The sequence below is a fragment of the Bos javanicus genome, chromosome 3 (genome assembly GCF_032452875.1).
Source record: "Bos javanicus breed banteng chromosome 3, ARS-OSU_banteng_1.0, whole genome shotgun sequence".
Taxonomy (NCBI): Eukaryota; Metazoa; Chordata; class Mammalia; order Artiodactyla; family Bovidae; genus Bos; species Bos javanicus.
The window spans coordinates 88,153,929-88,168,952 of record NC_083870.1 but is presented as its reverse complement, the minus strand read 5'-3'; the positions used below and the strand labels follow the sequence as shown (position 1 = coordinate 88,168,952).

The 15,024-nt window shown below is 41.6% G+C and overlaps 1 protein-coding gene and 1 pseudogene across 5 annotated transcripts in view; one reads left to right on the top strand and one right to left on the bottom strand.

Annotated features, from left to right (window-relative positions):
- The window catches only part of DAB1 (DAB adaptor protein 1), a 1,337,206-nt gene that overhangs the window by 1,208,942 nt on the left and 113,240 nt on the right, over positions 1-15,024 (bottom strand). The gene's annotated exons all lie outside the window — the stretch shown is intronic.
- Positions 13,813-14,453, top strand: LOC133244520 (non-histone chromosomal protein HMG-17-like; annotated as a pseudogene).

The following is a 15,024-nucleotide window of genomic DNA, read 5'->3' as shown; positions in this document are numbered from 1 at the left end:
TGAAAGGAAAGTCACTCAGTCATGTCTGACTCTTCATGACCCCATGGACTGCAGCCTAGCAGGCTCCTCTGCCCCTGGGATTTTCCAAGCAAGAGTACTGGAGTGGGGTGCCATTGCCTTCTCCAATATACATTAGGCTCATCTAAATCCTTTGATCTGCTTCAAGTTCACCACACAACTCTTGATTAGAACTTGCCTGATGAATGGGTTGTGAGTCAGAGACAGCAATTCTGGTCTTAACTCTGCCACTGATTGACTCTCAGTCTCCATGCATCATTCTTGCTCTCTCTAGAGTTTCAATTACTTTATCTATAAAATTTAAAAAGCTAGACTTCAGTCTCTGCTCTTTCCTCTTCTTCTCTCACTACAAATTCTTTAATTCTAAAACTGCAGAATAAGTGACTAACCCTTTCCAGGGCATCTTCCCAACCCAGGGATCAAACTCTGGTCTCCTGCATTGCATGCTGATTCTTTACTGTCTGAGCCACAAGGGAAGTCCAACATGACTATAAATAAGCATTAAAATAACTACAAACTTCCTGGTGGTTGGTAGATGAGTGGCGATGGGGCTGATGATGATATAACTCATGGTTAAAAGAAAAGCAGAAGCTTATAAGATGACAGTTCTTACCAATGTAAAATCCAAAATATAAAGTTCAAATCTTATAAAGAAGACAAAAGACCACTGAAAGGATATAGCTTTAAGCAGTGGGCCCTAAAAGAACAGTGCCAACACTAGCATATTCCTTTACTTCTCAAATATGCTTCATTCATTTTCAATTGATATTAATAACATGTTTATTTCAACATTCTTTTTCCACTAAGACAAAAATGATGACTACAAACAAAGCCAGTGGAGGTGATGGAATTTCAGTTGAGCTGTTTCAAATCCTGGAAGATGCTGTGAAAGTGCTGCACTCAATATGCCAGCAAATTTGGAAAACTCAGCAGTGGCCACACGACTGGAAAAGGTCAGTTTTCATTCCAATCCCAAAGAAAGGCAATGCCAAAGAATGCTCAAACTACTGCACAATTGCACTCATCTCACACGCTAGTAAAGTAATGCTTAAAATTCTCCAAGCCAGGCTTCAGCAATACATGAACCGAGAACTTCAACATGTTCAAGCTGGTTTTAGAAAAGGCAGAGGAACCAGAGATCAAATTGCCAACATCTGCTGGATCACTCTCTTGCTTTTTCAATGATCCAATGGATGTTGGAAACAGAAACATCTATTTCTGCTTTATTGACTATGCCAAAGCCTTTGACTGTGTGGATCACAATAAACTGTGGAAAATTCTGAAAGAGATGGGAATACCAGACCTCCTCACCTGCCTCTTGAGAAACCTGTAGGCAGATCAGGAAACAGTAGTCAGAACTGGACACAGAACAACAGACTGGTTCCAAATAGGAAACGGACTACATCAAGGCTGTATACTGTCACCCTGCTTATTTAACTTATATGCAGAGTACATCATGAGAAACGCTGGGCTGGAAGAAGCACAAGCTGGAATCAAGATTGCAGGGAGAAATCTCAATAACCTCAGATATGCAGATGACACCACCCTTATGGCAGAAAGTGAAGAACTAAAGAGCCTCTTGATGAAAGTGAAAGAGGAGAGTGAAAAAGTTGGCTTAAAGCTCAACATTCAGAAAACAAAGATCATGGCATCCGGTCCCATCACTTAATAGCAAATAGATGGGGAAAGAGTGGCTGACTTTATTTTTCTGGGCTCCAAAATCACTGCAGATGGTGACTGCAGCTATGAAATTAAAAGATGCTTACTCTTTGGAAGGAAAGTTATGACCAATCTAGACAGCATATTAAAAAGTAGAGACATTGCTTTGTCCGCAAAGATCCGTCTAGTCAAGGCTATGGTTTTTCCAGTGGTCATGTATGGGTGTGAAAGTTGGACTATAAAGAAAGCTGAGCACCGAAGAATTGATGCTTTTGAACTGTGGTGTTGGAGAAAACTCTTGAGAGTCCCTTGGACTGCAAGGAGATCCAAGCAGTCCATCCTAAAGGAGATCAGTCCTGGGTGTTCAATGGTAGGACTGATGTTGAAGCTAAAACTCCAATACTTTGGACACCTGATGCGAAGAGCTGACTCATTTGAAAAGGGCCTGATGCTGGGGAAGATTGAGGGCAGGAGAAGAAGGGGACGACAGAGGATGAGATGGTTGGATGGCATCACTGACTCAATGGACATGGGTTTGGGTGGACTCCAGGAGTTGGTGATGGACAGGGAGGTCTGGTATGCTGCGGTGCTGCTGCTAAGTCACTTCAGTCGTGTCCGACTCTGTGCAACCCCATAGACGGCAGCCCACCAGGCTCCCCTTCCCTGGGATTCTCCAGGCAAGAACACTGGAATGGGTTGCCATTTCTTCTCCAATGCATGAAAGTGAAAAGTGAAAGTGAAGTCGTTCAGTCATTCCCGAGTCTTAGCGACCCCATGGACTGCAGCCCACCAGGCTCCTCCAACCATGGGATTCTTCAGGCAAGAGTACTGGAGTGGGGTGCCATTGCCTTCTCTGTGCTGTGGTTCATGGGGTCGCAAAGAGTCAGACATGACTGAGTGACTGAACTGACTGAAAAATGATGACTAAGACTTAATAAACAATGCCAGTTACTAATGCACACTAAATATCTATGTTTGTCTCTCCCTAAGCTCAGAGGCTTCCCTTCCTACCAGAAGAAAAGTGTTGCCTGTACTAGTATATAACTCAAGGGTGCTCAGTACTTTATAACTAGCAAAGTGTTTTAATCTATTTTGCATTTTATCTTCATGACAATATGTGAAGGAGACAGACTCACAATAATTATCCCTTGTTGCAAATGAAGAAACTGAGGCTCAAAAAGCTAAAGCAATATGAGAAGGTCCCCAGGTTTAGTTCAGGACTGAAACCAAACCGCATCCCATTTAACTCCATACTTGGGGTTCTTGCAGCAAACAAGACACCTCTTTTCATATCAGGCATTGCTCACAGCTATATGCAGGCACCATGTGGCAGGTACATCTCGAGAGCGTGATCTAGGGCCTCTCTGGGTAACTTCCAGGCAGCAGCCCCACTCTATTTCTATTTCGACCGCTGTCAAACAGAATCAATGAAGCTTCAACATATTATCTCAAATATATAGTCCTGACAGCGGGTTCGATGCCTTACAATAGCCTGGTTATAGCTGATTTTTAAAAATTAAGATTAGACACAGGAAAATGGAACAAAGTGGAAATAAAAGATATGAACTGAGTCTTGGTCTGATGAATCAATAAAGGATAACCATGGTTCACTGTCGGTCTCTCCATCTGAATCTGACCCTAAAGACTAGGCTATCACCCAGATATTCCTTGCTCTGGGCATCCAGGTCACCACTTTCAGACTGTCTCATTTATTTACACAATCATTCATTCAGCAATAGAGGAGAAGCGATGAATGGGACACGTTGTCTGGAGAGACTATAGAATATGCAGCTTCAGAGCCAGGACTTGAGGACAGAGTTTACAACATCTTTCTATGCCTTGACTTCCTCAGGTTTAATAATAATCATAATAGGCAGAACTATTAGGAGATAACTTCAAGCCAGGCACTGTTCTAGTTTTTTACATATATGAATGCATTTATACCTCACAACAAATGAAGCAGATAAGATCTTTACCCCCATTTTATAGATGTGAATACTGAGATGCCAAGAGGCAAAGCAGTTTGAACAAAGCCATGTAACTAGGGAATGATGGTGCTGAGCAGTACAGCTCCAGAATCCATGCTCATAACCACCATCCTGTATGACATGTAGGCCAAGGTTATCCAATAGAACTTTCCACTGTGAAGGAAATATTCTGTGCTGCCCAGGATGGTTTAGGCACTAGGCATATGCAGCTTCTCCAGTATGTAGCCATTAGCCACATGTGGCTATCGAGCTCTTGATAGTACAACCAAGGAACTGAATTTTTAATTTCATTTGATTTAAATTAGTTTAAATTAATTTAATTAATTTAAATGGAAATAGCTGTACGTGACTAGAGGCTATTGATTGCACAGCACAGCTCTACACTGCTGTACACATATAGTAACACTGTATTCATCATCAGCTCTGGAGCTCTTGTGCAGTAAATGTCTGTAAACGGTTCAGTCCAGTGCTGAGCATATAACAGGTGCTCGATCCATGTGAGCTACTATTTTTGCAGTAATAGGCATTGAACAAATATTTACCTGCAATCTCTTATCTGAATTATAAAACCCAAAAAGCTCTGAAAACCCAATTTTGTGTGTGCATGTGTGTGTCTATGTGTGTATAACTCATTGTGAATTTTATCAAATGCTTTTTCTGCACCTATTGAGATGATCATGTGGTTTTTGTCTTTCCTTTTGTTGATACAGTATATCACATTGATTGATTTGTGTATGTTGAACCATCCTTATGACCCTGAAATAGATACAACTTGATCGTGATTCAGTGATCTTTTTCACGTGTTGTTGTATTCAGTTTGCTAATATTTTGTTGAGAATTTTTGCATCTATAGGCAACTCATTTTGGCAGCATATCTAAGCTGATCTGAAATTCATTTGAGACTACAAACTGACCTGTACTGACAGGACACTACTTATGGCATCTATTCATCTACATTTATTTATTACACATTTTACTGCAGAAATATTAATGTGCTTGATGATGGGTGCTGCCCCAAGCTTGGCAGGGGTGTTGTATAATATATAATATACATATCACATGGCCTTTTTCAGATCTGAAATATTCTAAATTTCTGACGTACAACTGGCCCCTAAGGTCCCAAATTGGAGATCATAGACCTGTATTTGCATTTTTATTCTGGGTTAGCTGTGACGGACAGAGCAGAGAGAACCAGGCCTGACCTGGAAACCTCAGTCTGCACTAGTGTTGCTGTCAGAGAAGAAGTACTGGTTCTCCAGAAAAGCTGGAGCAGAGGTGGGGCTGAAGCCCCACTGTGTCTGAGCAGACAGACCCAGCCATGGAACAAGGGAGCATCCGCAGCTGTGTTCATCCTGGGGTAGCCACGTTTCCAGTCATTGCTTTATGAGTCTGCTCAGTAAGCTTATTGAAATTGTCCTACAAGGAAAAGGACAAGATGCTCTTATTTCTTTAGTGAGTGTGTCATTCTAGGAGCTCTTCTGCTCCAGGCTGATGCTGCCCAGAGCTCCTGCCCCCTTGTACAGAGCCAGCCTCTGATCTCTTCCCCTCATCTTTCTCTTGGACCTACCCCTATATTCGAGAATGCCAGGGTTTCATAAAAATGGACCTGCTTTACATATACCTCTCTCATACTGTGAGCTGGCCCCGGTACTAGAAACATCCCTTCCTGGCTTCATCCTTTGAAAGGAGGCGTTTTATCCTGTAGAGATCTCAATTTGAAGGCAATGTAGTGAGGTGGAGTCTGTACTTCCTAACTGAGTGATTTGGGATATATCACTTAGACCCGCTGAGTCATGATTAGCTCATGCAGAAAAAGGAGCAAATAATATCCTACAAAGTGTTCTTGTAGGAATAAGAAAAGCACCACAGAGTATACTAGCAAAATGAATGGGATGCTGGAAGGCATAGAATGGTGGCTGATGGCAAGCCTCCTCTACAGGAACCTTCTTTGCCTCCAAGTGTAGTCATCATCTTTATCTCAGTGGAGAAGGAAAGGCCCAGGTTCAGAATAAGCCTGGTGGATCTTATTATAAAGGGCCTGCAATTCCTGTGAGCCTCAGTTTCCACATCTGTATAAATGGGAAATAAGGCTTCCCTCTCATGGTTGCACCCTAAAAGAATCAGAGGGGCCCTATATATCCAAAAAGCCCCACCCAATGTCTGGCCCATGGGGCATGCCTCTCTTCCCCTCCACTAATAAGCCAACAACACTAAAAAGACTGACATTTTCCTTTCAACTTCAGCTGCTTAATAATTCCTCACGAAGAATGATGGAATTCGATACTGAAATCAATGAAGAGGAGCCACGTGGCCCTTTTTAATCAAAATCTAAAACGGCAGTGTCATCACCCGCAGCCACATCAGGGGAAGCATCATCGGGGGAAGAAGCCAAGGAAGAGAATGCTTTTCAGAGTTCCCATCTTCGAAGAAGCAAGAGACAGGCAGAGTTGGCCTCCGTCTTTAATGATAGGATATAATTCCAATTTCACAACTTAATTATGAGTGGATGAAAAGGACAGCGTGAAAAACTAGGTGTAGGGTAGGGAGTTTCATCTCGTTAGGTTCACTGACACCTCATTAGGGACTTTGAAAAACATTCTGCTTCCAGGCAATTTTGCTACTATCTCGATTTTTTTCTACGTTTATCAGGCTCCATTTATTTGACTTGACACAAGTAGGAAAATGGGATCTTTGATTTTTTTTTTTTTTTCAGCTCATCAACCAGCACTTCTCATCCCCGACTTGGAACTGCAGGTTCTTCGTCAGGTTATGATCATCAATGCCACAGAATCAGAGCTGCCAGACTCATCTTCCAAAAACATGAGCCAGATCACGCCAGGCCCCTGCTCCAAATCTTTAATGGCTCCCCATTGTGTGCAGGACCATGTCCAAACACAAGAGCATGATGCTCAAGTTCCAGCTACTTTTCAGATCTCATTTCCTACTTCCTTTTTTCTAAGTGTCCATTCAGATTATAACAGGGCTACTTAGCATTTCCTCAGGCCCACCCAGCAGAAGGTACCATGATATTCACAATGTTTCCATCTTCTTTCTCAATTTCCCCTACTACCTGTGAAAACACAACTCATTCCCAAAGATTCAATTCAAACATTCAGGTTTGGGGGACTTCCCTGGTGACTCAGTGGTAAAGAATCTGCCTGTCAATACAGGAGACACAAGAGACACGGGTTCAATCCCTGGGTCAGGAAACTCTCCTGGATGAGGAAATGGCAAACTACTCCAGTATTCTTGCCTGGAGAATCCCACGAACAGAGGATCCTGATAGGCTATAGTCCACAGGGTTGCACAGAGTTGGACACGGCTGAAGCGATTTAGTACACATGTGTGTATAATATATACATATGTATGTGTATATATATATGTATAACTGATTCACTTTGCTGTGTACTTGAAACTCATACAAAATTGCACATCAATTATACTTCAATTAAAAAATAAAGGGAAAAAAATTCAGTTTTCTATCAAAGTGTGTTTGTTTTCCACAATCCAATACTTCCTACTCCTTCTCTGCACTGCTAGTACGAAGATTCTTAATACCTGTCTTGAATGCTAGTCAGTGATCCAGGTCTGCCTGCCCACCCAACTGTGAGGTCCTTGAGGACAGAGTCCTGCTACAGTTAACTGTCTACTCTTACTACTGGAACACATCACACAGGTATGTCCCAGTGAGTTGTGAGATGTGTCAGAAGCTTCTTCTAAGATACGAAACTTATTAAAAAAAATAGTATTCAAAATAAATGAAAGATAAATAGTTCTTTCTCCTAATAATGTCCTTGTCACTCCTTTCCTTGCTCTCTTGAGTAGAAAAGGGTCAAGTTAAAGTTAGAACATGAGGAATGATCCATATCCTTGAGGTCTCCCACAGGTGTGTGTCTTGTGTGTGAAGAAAAATAAAAGCATTGAGACATGCTACTCTGTAACATCAAATTGTGTAATGATATGATAAATATATGGAAGACTAATCACTGTCCTTGATCACATTCTGAGGGCTGGGATTCGTTCACTTGACAGGGACATACCACCAGTGGATGGTACTATCCACTGAACTACACCATTGCCCAAAGAGGAAAAGTCTTGATGATATGTGGAACCAAAGAGAATGTCTTAGTCTCCTAAGGACAATCCACCATTTATATATTTGGAGATTCTGCCTTTACTGCATGTTAAGCCAACTGAGAACCTGAATTAATTGCTGCAACATGGCAAAGGGATTTAAAGTTAGGAGATGTGGGTTTAATTTCCTGCAAACTGCTAACTGTTAGAAAATAGCAGGATGGCTTTTGGCAAATCCCTTCTCTGGGCCTCCATTCCTCAATTGTAAAGCCATAAACTAAAATTGTTGTGAAATCACCACCTTGAAGCTTCGTTAGATGGGTCTAATGAGATGATGTATATGGAAAAATGTAGTGTAAATCATAAAGTATTCGATCCATGGGAGTTAGTTATTGGTATTAGGAATTAGCTAAGGGTGGAAATGGCAACCCACTCCAGTATTCTTGCCTGGAAAATCCCATGAACACAGAAACCTGGTGGGCTATGGGTCCCACAGGGTCACAAAGGGTCAGACACGATTTGGCAACTGAGCACAAGGGTAAAATGCATTCTCACATCTGGATCCTTTGTTATTAAAAAGGAAGCCTCAGACCAGAGTAGAGAGAGTGGGCTTTGGAGTCTGACATCCTTTGCTCAAGAACTGATCCCATCACATACTGGCTGTGTGATTTAGAATAAGTCATATAACCTCTCTGAGCCTTGTGTCCTTATCTATAAAATGGGGATGACAAGATTTTTGTGATAGTATTAAAAGGAATGCATTTCTGAAAGATAAAGGCAGCAAAACTGCTCAAGCATCATCCACAGGGATGATGAGGGCACCAAAGAGGAACTGAGTTTCATCAAGGAACTGGCTTTGTGGAGTGAATAGGCATTTTCTGGGGAAAGTAACATTCCAGGAAAAAAGACAGTGCAATGAAGGGCAGAAGTGAGAATATCTAGAAATCTCTTGATTTCTCTTCCTTCTGCTTTCCTATATACAAAATGAGATTAGGAAGCTCTGCCTTTCTCCTATTTTTCTGAGATATTCTGAAGGGGAATCAGACCAAGAATTTCTAACACACTTCAGTCCCAGGAAGAAATAAATATATGCAGTCAATATGGCCATTTTCTCTCTCTAGAGCTGGCCTCTGATTGGTAATCACAGTGGTTATTCTATGCTTCCACTGCAGGGGGAATGGGTTCAATCCCTAATCAGGGAACTAAGATTCTGCATGCCACTTGAAGCAGCAAAAAAAAAAAAAAAAAAAAGAGCCTATGACATCAGTAGGCCCACAGAGAAAGGCCTCTATAAGGAGGGGAAAGGGCCTGTCATTCCTCTATTGTTCTCAGTTGCATTTTCCCAAGTTCAAGACATTTGGAGAAGTAAAGTACAGGTACAGTATGTACAAAATGTCTCTCAGAATCTTCCTGGGGAATATTTTCTTAAGTTCCTGCTCCACCTGAGATAGTCTTTAAAATAAGAGCCACAGATAGAATGATAAACGATAATAGACATTTCCAAGCAGAAATAATTGGTGATGGGGGCCTGGGTAGGAAGGAGATGAATAATAGCAAAGTAGGTGAAAAGTAAAGTATTTCGGGAGCTCTCTTGCTCTTCATCAAAATGGAAACGCTTTACCTTAACAAAGCTCTCAGGTTTTAGGCCGCCTCGTAATTTATCCTTTATAGAAGGCAGTTTCCCTTTGTTCTATGAAATCATGGAGAGCCCAGTGACAAGACCGGCTTAGAGAACAGGTGGGCCCTTACTAGCTGGGTGGTCTCAGGTGAGACACATAGCATCTCTGGTTCCCAAATTTCCCATCTGGAAGATGAAAGTGTTTAACTCACAGATTGGTCAAGTCTTTTCTGGCTCTTAAAAGTCTTACTCAGCTCAGATCTGAAACCGTGTGCTAATTAGGCACTAGGGGAGGGGAAGGAGAGGACCACTTGGAAGATACAGTCTGAGTCGTGTTCAGTTTACAGTCAGGCATTGGAGGGGAATCTGATGGCCACCAAACAACTACCATGTGTAAAACACCATGTTAGATTCTCAATATCTTACTCTTGTTTTAACCATGGCCTCGGTCCTGCGAAGTGCTGGAAGGTAATGACCACTCCCTGGCACATTTCCAAGCCCAGAACCAGCTGAAAAATCTATACAAAAGTCAAACAGAGAGAGATCAAATGCTCAGATTTACTGCTGATGCAGCTGGATTGGAGAAAACACTAGTGTGACCAGAATCAAGCTTCCTATAACTATCCCCCTTCCCTAACTCCCTTGTAAGGTACCTTCTACAACAAGGCAGGTAAGGAACACATGTGTCCTTTATACAAGCAGATGCCAAAGTGAACTCCTGGACCTCTGGGATAGCCCTTCACTCACACTCAGCAAGCAGGTAAGTCACTCCCAGTCCTCTGGGTAACACAAAGGAGTGAGCACAGAAAGAGTGGGAGTTTTCTGCGCCTACGTTTCCTTTCCTGAAGGTGGCATGGAAGCTTTTTCGTCTATGGAAATGGAGGCCGTCATGCAGGATAAGTAGCCCCTTCAAAACTATGATTAACCAGGTTTACAGGAGCTTAGTGGGCTCACACTAGCTGCTCAAGGTGACCCAGCTAGTAAGGGGCAGGGCCAGAGTCAGCACTCAAGTGTGCCAAATTCTTTCTCTTTCCTTTCTACTATATCTTATGCAAACACACACATACAATGTTGGTGAGTGACAGTGTCATGGGTATCATGTGAATAGTAGAAATGCCATAGACTATTTTAAAATATGTAGTGTAAACATCTAGGTTTTCAGAGTAACTTGTCATCTCAGTATCTCAGTTACTGTGAAGTTACATATATATATATATAGATGTGTGGGTATGTGTGTGTATGTATACATATACACACACAAATACATATCTATCTCTCTGTGTATGTTTATATAGCATCATCTTGTAGCCCTGTAGCAATAAGCTTTGGGAGGCACATAAACAGCAATGGGGAATAAAATGGTTGCTATGCTATGGATTATATATATCATCTTAGATTTCTATATATAAACCCCACACGTCCTTATTTATCCAAACTCATGAATTCATACAGATATGAGCAATTGTAGATTTAAGACCAGTGCTTTAAAAAGTTACCTTTAAAAAAATAGCATTCTTTCTACCATATCTTATTCTCATCCCGGCTTCCTTAAATAGGGGTTAAGAAGTCAAGTCAGCATTATCAACATCAACTACAGGGCTACGTTTCAGTAATGAACCAGGGTGAGCTGTGTTCAGGAGATGATGTGCTACCTGTATTTTCTTGACTATGCTTTGCCAGGATGCACGTCTACCTGCATAACATTGGGATATCTGTTCTTTAGAACTTGCATGCTTTTGATTAGTTATAGGTAATAAGCTAGACATTAAGAACCACCAGATAAATGATTAAACATTTGACACAAGATTCTCTTTGGTGTCTCCCCATATTTTAAACAAGGAAGTAATCTAGCATAGTAGTTTAAGACTGTGACCATGGAGTCAGATGCCACCTGCCACAGGGTGTGCTTAGGCAAGTGTCTTTGCCTCTCTGAGCCTTATTTTTCCTTTCTATAAACTAGGAGCATAATGGCACCTTCATCATAGAGAGCATTCTGAAGGTTAAGTGAACTCATTCACATAAAGTAATGAGCAATAAACCCAGCACATACTAAGCATTTAGAAAGAACACGGTCATCACAATTGTATAAGGCAGATTATATAATAATAACAGATATGGTTATAGATCTAATCTGTCATGGTTATTATTACTCCTATTATTACTATTATATTTATATTGTTACTATATTTACGTAATTATTATATTCTCTGGAGAAGGGAATGACCACCCACTCCAGTATTCTTGCCTGGAGAATTCCAAGGACAGAGGACCCTGGTGGGCTACAGTCCATGGGTTCACAAAGAGTTGGACATGACTGAGCGACTAACACTCCCCATGACATGACATTACCTTATTTGAATTGAGGGAAATTTAAGATCTGGTTTTCTCATGTTTCTTATGCACCTATGTGGTAACAAAAGATAGAAATTATAAATAGTATAGATTGAAGTGTTTTATTTGGGGCTTGTGTTGAATCAAATGCTAAAGCAGTTAAGGTACATTGAGGAGAAAATCCAGTGGTCTTGAAACAAACAGCACAAAGGTTCAGCACTACGAGGCATGGGTTCACCGTGTTGAATGGATTTTGCTTATTTGTTTGTCTGGTTTTTAATTAGTACAATCTTAAAAACATGAATTTTTATTAGGTCCATTTGAAATTCAGCACATTTTATCCTGGGCTCAATTTAGTTTCTAGTTTATGAAAGCTCCTTTCATTCTTTTAAGAAATATCTATGAATAGAGTGTAAATGATAATGCTAGAAGTAAAATATTATTTATACATCATTTTTCACTTTTTTTTTTGGCTGTGCCACATGGCTTATGGGATCTTAGTTCCCTAACCAGGGATCAGACCCATGCCCCCTGCAGTGGAAGCACAGAGTCCTAACCATTGGACCTCTAGGGAATTCCTATCATTTTAAACTTTTCAATAGGACTTTAAGTATATTCTCTTCTGCTGAAATTCATTAGGTTCATGGATCCGGGATACTCAACTCATTATATAGACAGGAACACTACAGAGGTGAAGAAATGCAGAGAAGTGAGGCTAGATTATGATGCTATTGATCTAAACTGTGGGGGAGGCCAGTAAATGATCTAAAAATCTCTATTGCAGGCTCCAAGAGAAGAAGGGGACAGGCCATCACCATGAAGAAGCCAGAGGAAGGGAATGGGGGGTACTGATGAAACACTGGACTTGATTATTAAGACCCCCTTCTATCTATTCTCTCTATGAAAAAGCGCTTTTAAGCATCACACCAATTTGGTCCTGGAATTTGGTCAATCTGGCCTTTTCCATCAGAATATGCTCTACAGAAGGAAAAAGCCTGAAAGGACCCTCCTGGCATGAATGCCCTGCTGCTCCCCTTCACTAGACCAGGGCCAAGATTCCTATCGAGGTAACTAGAGATGAAGAAGGGAACACACCAGGCCCTTGATATTTCTGAGCCTCCGGAAAAGCCAATCCCCCAGGACTCCCTGCAGGCCAGGGGAAAGAGAAACCCTTTGAGGCTCAGCTTGAATCCGCGAGCCTTTCAGAACACTGAGAAAGCTAAACACAGCAGTTCCATGACTACTCATTTGGAAAGAGCCCATCTTTTTCAAAACGTGGGTCTTAAAAGTGGATCATCTATTTTTGCTTTTGTCGCTTTGGCTTTTGGTGTCAAATCCAAAAATTCGTTGCCAAGTCTGATGTCAAGGAGCTTAACCCTTATGTTTTCTCCCAGGAGTTTTCTGATTTCAGGTTTTACATTCAAGTCTATCCATTTTGAGTCCATTTTTTGTATGGTGTAAGATAGGGATCTGATTTCATTCTTTTGTGTGCGGCTGTCTGCAAACAGGATGGGGAAGAGATATCTGTACTCCAATGTTCACTCAGTATTATTCACCGTAGCTAAGATGTGGAAAAGACTTACATGTCCGTGAACAGATGAACAAATAAAGATGTGAGATATATACATCTATGAATACTAGGCTTTCTTCTGTACATTCCTATGAGCTTATACCCTCTTGGGTATAGCCCTGTTTTCTGCTTAGACACAAACTGACAGACCAGTATCTGATATTATTTCTTAAAAATTAAACGTGTCTTTGTCCCCTTCTTCCATCTCCGACTTGTGGGCATCTAAGCTGCCACAAGCCTCTCTCTGGTCTAGGCGCATGCCTACGTTTTAGTCTCAATACTTTCTTTTTCCCTACTCTGCACCATGCACCCCTGCTTAACACTTTGCTATTTGGTCTCTGGTTTTCTGCAAAGGTTATATTTCCTTCACTTACTCTCTTTGTCTCCTGGCAAGCTCCTATTCACCTCTCAAAATTACACTAAAAGATTTGCAGGCGCCAATCTCCAAAATAGCCCTCTTCCATTACACATCTAGCAGGCAGCCTCAGCTAACGCCAGAGCCCCTTTAAAGATGTCCCCTGCCAGAGCAATGGGAAGAGGCGAGAGAGACCCCTGGACCAACTAAAGCCTGCATGCCACTGCATTCCTGTGTCCAGCACCTACGTCCCACTGCTGCAGCCACCATACCCAAGAGAAATGCTGAAGGGGATGCTAAAGGAGATTAGGCCAAGGTGAAGGAAGAACCACAGAGAAGATCTGCAAGGTTATCTGCTAACCTGCTCCTCCAAAGCCAGCGCCCAAGACTAAAAAGGCCCCTGCAAAGAAGGTACCCAAAGGGAAAAAGGGGAAAGCTGGTGCTGGTAAGGGTGGGAATAACCCTGCACAAAATGGAGATGCAAAACAGACCAGGCACAGAAAGCTGAAGGTGCTGGAGATGCTAAGTGAAGGGTGTGCATTTCTGATAATTGTGTACTTCTGGTGACTGTACAGTTTGAAATACTATTTTTTATCAAGCTTTACAAAAATGCAGATTTTTGTTTTACTTTTTTTTAAGCTATGTTGTTAGCACACAGAATACTTCATTGCTGTTTTTTGGGGGGAAAGGCACATGTCTCTAACAGGATGTCTCAGAAGCTGAATTGACGTGAGGGAAAAACACCTTTCCCGTCTAGTTTTGACAGACTTCCTGTTGGTTCCCAGGAAAGAGGGATTCCTTGATGTTGACACACATTAACCACCTTGGCACAAACGCCTTGTGATGTGGAAAAAGTAAAATTTAGTTTTTATGTCCTCTTCTCCTTCTCCACCTCAGCATAGGAATTACTCCCCTAAACCCAGAGACCTGTAGAACCTAACCCCCCAAAACTGACGACCAGCCCTTATGGCAGAAAGTGAAAAGGAACTAAAAAGCCTCTTGATGAAAGTAAAAGTGGAGAGTGAAAAAGTGGGCTTAAAGCTAAACATTCAGAAAACGAAGATCATGGCATCTGGTCCCATAACTTCATGGGAAATAGATGGGGAAACAGTGTCAGACTTTATTTTTCTGGGCTCCAAAATCACTACAGATGGTGACTGCAGCCATGAAATTAAAAGACGCTTACTCCTTGGAAGGAAAGTTATGACCAACCTAGATAGCATATTCAAAAGCAGAGACATTACTTTGCCAACAAAGGTCCATCTAGTCAAGGCTACAGTTTTTCCTGTGGTCATGTATGGATGTGAGAGTTGGACTATGAAGAAGGCTGAGTGCCAAAGAATTGATGCTTTTGAACTGTGGTGTTGGAGAAGAGTCTTGAGAGTCCCTTGGACTGCAAGGAGATCCAACC